Below are 5,080 nucleotides of genomic sequence, written 5' to 3' on the forward strand. Positions count from 1 at the left end.
CATGAACAGAGAAAAGACCCTATACACACAGGTCGCTTGTATCACATGTGAAGGCATAAGTCACAAACAAAGTCCCACAGCAGTTTAGAATTGTGATTAATAGAATGATTAGTTCTTGAAAGGGGAAAAACTTAGAGATCACAATCCCTGACAAAAGCCCTCTGCAGGATCAGAAAAGGAGCCTAGTAGCCGGAAGCGAAGCTCAAGCAAGAGATCAAGCTGAAGGTAGAAGTTGCTTTGTAAAAGAGAGAGAGACCACAACTCAATGGGCTGGTATCTCAGTGGCTATTCAGGAAACATCACAGAGAAAGGATCTGCTTCATGCGTGAGAGTCACCGATGATTTCCCTTTAAGAAAAAAACCCATCATAACTCCCAATAACATAATCAGCATTCAACAACATGTCTATGATTTCTTTGCCTTGCCTTTGATTGTGCAGTAAATGATGCTGATAGTTAATCTGTGCAATTAATGCAAATTTCCTTGTAACTGACTAGACAGAATTGACAGGTTATCTTAAACACAGCAGGGAGTCACTCTACGATGGAACTGGTTCATCATCACCTGTGTGACAGTGACATAATTGAGATCTTTCCTTTGTCTATAAATCTCATTATGTTCAACATGATATGTTGTCATACAGATTTCTTAGGGTTTTGTCCCACTGGTGGTTTCCTTGGTATGCTTACATAATTTTTGCCAGATCCAATCAGTTTTGCCATGCACTCTCAGCTCCACGTCACTGTGTTCCCCTTATGTTCCAGTCCAGGCATTTTAAACCTCTTGTAACTGTTGTAAGAGTATCTCATGTTCCACCTAAATGATTTAGGGTTTTATTTAGGCTGGGTTTTATCTTCCATCACTGTGTTCATTGACTTTCCTTGGGCGTAATTCCTGGGACACTGAGCCTAACTCCTGGGGGATTCCTCCAGTTATTTCTCCTTTCTGAGATAGTTTCCACTCTCACTATTACTGTGAGAGTGTTTCTGTAGCAAATATTCTTCTCAAGATGAGAAGAAACTTCAATATTACAATCCATTTGTTATTGTGATTTAAATACACACACACAAACACACACAAGTTAATGCACATACACTGATGATATCTCTATTTATGGGGCCATTCTGGGGATGTCAAGATCGATATCTCTCTAGTGGTTCTCAGAAGGCCATAGGGTGACCCTCTCTAGGTACTTAAGCAGGGAGGAGAAGTTGACCGCACTGTGACATGTCCCTAGGAACTATGTGTGCCTTGTCCCATAGTCAGACTGATGACTGACTATCTTGAAAAACACCATGGAACTTTTGTTTGGCAAATGATGGAGATCAAGTCAGGGTCAAAATCAGAAAACTAGATGGAGCTTCCAAGCTCCAGTGGAAGAGCAGATGGATGGAGAAAAAGAGCAAGGATGTCAGGAATATAAGGGCTTGGTCCACACTATGAGACACTGTGCCTGAACTAAGGGGATTTCAACTAATCCAGTGACCTGGGAATGAAAGAATATGGGATCAAACTGGAAGCTCTGAATGTGGCTGACAATTGTGGCAGACGGAGAAGCCAAAGATAATGGCACTTGCAATTGTCTGCATATCATACACTGGCTTTTTGTGATCATAATTTTTGTGGATGCATACCTTGCTAAATCTGGATGGATGAAGGGTGGGCTTGGACTTCCCACAGCTCAAAGTACCCTGCCCTCTATTTGGACTGGTGTTTGGGTGGAGAGGTTTATTTGCGGAGCAAGAAGAATGTGGGAGGAGGAAGAGAAGTGGAAAGTTTGATAATTATTATTATGAAGTAATGGAAAAATCAATAGAAAATAACCAATGAGGACATTGGAGCTAGGAAAAAAAAACATTCATGTGAGTTGTTGACTCAGACCAAAAATTATTTTACAGAAAAAAAAACAAAACACATAAAGGGGTTGAGTTACTTGGAAAATATGACTCAAGTAATTGGGAAGAAGATTGGGGTTTTTATTTTGGGTCTTCATGGGGCTGTATGAGCAGCGTTTTAGGACCTGTGTGCTGGATATTTCTGGGGGTTAGTAGGGAAGAAACCTGGCTAGGAGGAGTTTTATGACATAAGTAGAGCCTTGATGATGTCACAAAGCTTTGTTTGGGGGTGGCAACTCTGTTCCACATGAAGCACTAGTCTTCTGTGAAGGTGGGCTTACTATCTTCACGGTGGCTGAGGAGGTCAGTTCAGCTCTTGGGCTCCACAACTGTTCAACCGAATTTCCAGAAGTTGGAATCTAGAGAGCCAAGATATTTTCTTTTGGTAAATATGTTTAGGAAGCAACTAGGACCTCTGTAGTCAAAGAAAGGTTTCTTTCAAATCTGCTCTGGGTCCAAAATTTATTTCGTTAACAGCTCCTATATTTGATAGCTGGGGGACGGTTAATGTCAGGTATTCTCCCCACTCTATCTTTGCTAAAAATGTCCAATTCCTCAGTCCACTTAAATGGCAAAGATCCTCTTTGTCCATATGTGTTTTAAAAGCTAATTATTTCTAATAGGTGCTGTTGCAAAGATTAATGTTTCTTTCTTTTGGCAGTTTGACTCACAGTACTCACTTCTCTAATGAAGATACAGAATATGTTTATGTAATCCACCTGGATCTGGATCAGGAGACACAATAGAGAGAGCCAGTGGACTGGAGTGCCATGACCTTGGGCAGGTGGTTATAGATCAGCCAACTAACCAGTAGCTTGAGTGGTAAGGAGAGGAGTGGCTGTTCTTTGAATTCTTTGCCATCTGTTCAGATATTTCTTTCTCACTTTAGGTATATGCATAGCTTCCTCTCTCATTGATATAGTAAGTCAGGAAGTAGGTTTCTCAGTAGAGGTCAATTGCATTTTGCAGCAGGAATATGTCTCTGATACACATATACTGAGCTGTAGACAAGAGTTTGATAATTTTCCTATTAATTTCTTAAGAACATATTCCATTTAGGTATCCAAATCTATTCAGCCCTGCCTTTTTCACCTGCTCCAAAGTTATTCCTAAAAAGAGCCTCGACCTCACATCCTCACCTTCTTATCCTTGCAGGCACTTATGGTGGAGGAAACCACTTTGTGTCTGATTTAAACTGAAGAGTTCTTCCTATGCAGAGATTGGCAGCTATGAAGCCCAAGCACAGAAACAGAGCCAAGAGACAGTGGAACAGGAGTGCTGTGGCCTATCTCAGAAAGTCTCCCACCTTGATGAAGATGCCCCTTAGTATGAGTTGCATGCCACATCTCCAGAAGAAGAATGGGCCATCGCTCCAGAAGCAAAAACTTAGTAAGCCTTTTGAGGCCCTGGAGAATATTGTTGGCCGCAGAATTTCTCATGGCTGGAAGGAAGCCAATGAACCACTCACCATTGGAAAGCCATCATTCTAGATCAACTGCCAACATATCCCTCTCTCTATTTGTTGAAATATGATGGGATTGATTGTGTCTATGGCTTGGAGCTTCATAGTGATGAAAGGATTTTAAACCTGAAGATCCTGCCTAATAATGTGCCATTTCCTCAGGTGACAGACACTCATCTCTCAAACACCATAGTTGGCAGAGCAGTGAAACATACATTCATGGGCACAAATGGCTCTAAGAATGACTGGAACGGGATGGTCCTAGAAGAGGTGCCAATCATGAAGACCTGGTTTTATATTACCTACAAGAAAGATCCGGTCTTGTACATTTACCACCTCCTGGATGACTACCTGGAAGGCAACCTCCACATCATGCCAGGCTCTAAGGAAGAGTGGAGTGGCGTGGTCCCAGATGAGGTGCAGACCATAACGACCTGTTTCTACATTGTCAACGAGAATGATCCGGTCCTGTACCTTTACCACCATCATGATGATTCCATTGAAGGCAACCTCCACATCACGCCTGAATGTCCTCCAGTAGAGGTGACTTTGGAATTAGGCAGGGATTCCTTGGAGGGCAAAAGAGTGCAGTACAACAAAAAAGATGGAACCCAAGAGATAGGTAAAATTATTTGCCAAGTTCCCAACAAACCTTCTGTGTATTTCATCAAGTTTGATAATGACTTCCATATCTATGTCTATGATTTGGTGAAGATCTGTTAAAGTGAAATTCTCAAAATTTGTGGGGCAGACTTAATTCTCTCCTTGGGAATGTGTTTTTTCAGAGATACCTCAGGTCTTCTATGAATCCTGGTATCTTTTCCAATGGATTATTCTTTCTCAAAGAATAAAAATTTGTTAACATGTTGTGTTATTTGGTCAACGATGGATTGTGTTTGGTGGATGGGGCATCACAGAAGTACATGCCTCAAAACAAAGCAGGATTTATGGTCTTTTCCCCTTGGAGACTAAAGGACTGGGAATGCGTGGTGTGGTAAAGGACAAGATGGCTGTCAAGGAAGCAGTGGAGAGGGGACAAAAAGTTGTATGATCTCGGGGCGGTATGAAGCTTGAGGGAAAACCATGTCAAATGGAAAGATGTGACCGATATCAGCGTGAGGTATTGGGACTTAAGAGGATAAAGAGTAGATTAATCAGGAAGGGACACAAATGTATACTCAAAATCAGAGAAAATTAGGTTTCATTTGATGAATGGTTTAATTCGTACTGGCTGTAAGTCAAAGGATGTTTCATCTCCACTAGAGCATGTTGCTTAGTGAAAAGTGTATCCACTCAGTTGCTCTTCTCCAGTAAGTTGGACATCAAGCTACCTACTTAGTTTTGCCAGAATTCTGTCTGCCACCTACTTTGTCATGCCTGGATTCGGTATGCCTTGAACTCTCATAGGTCTTATCCATGCCATCCAACCCTTGTCAGTTCATTTAAATAATTGCCCTGCCATATCTGGAAAACAGTGTTCCCTTTCATTGATCATGTTCTGTAGTACTTGGGCTATAAAACTCATGAACACACTCACCCACACACAGGATAAACATGTACATATGATGCCCACTAGTGTGTGACATACACACATATGATGAATGCACCGAACTCCATAATATCAGTAAAGTAGGGAATCCATGATGCTAGGTGGAGTCTGGCAAAGACCCCACACACCCATCAAACCGCCAAATACCACTATGGTACTGATGTCTGACTCCCA

Source organism: Microtus pennsylvanicus (genome assembly GCF_037038515.1).
Source record: "Microtus pennsylvanicus isolate mMicPen1 chromosome Y unlocalized genomic scaffold, mMicPen1.hap1 SUPER_Y_unloc_3, whole genome shotgun sequence".
Lineage (NCBI taxonomy): Eukaryota > Metazoa > Chordata > Mammalia > Rodentia > Cricetidae > Microtus > Microtus pennsylvanicus.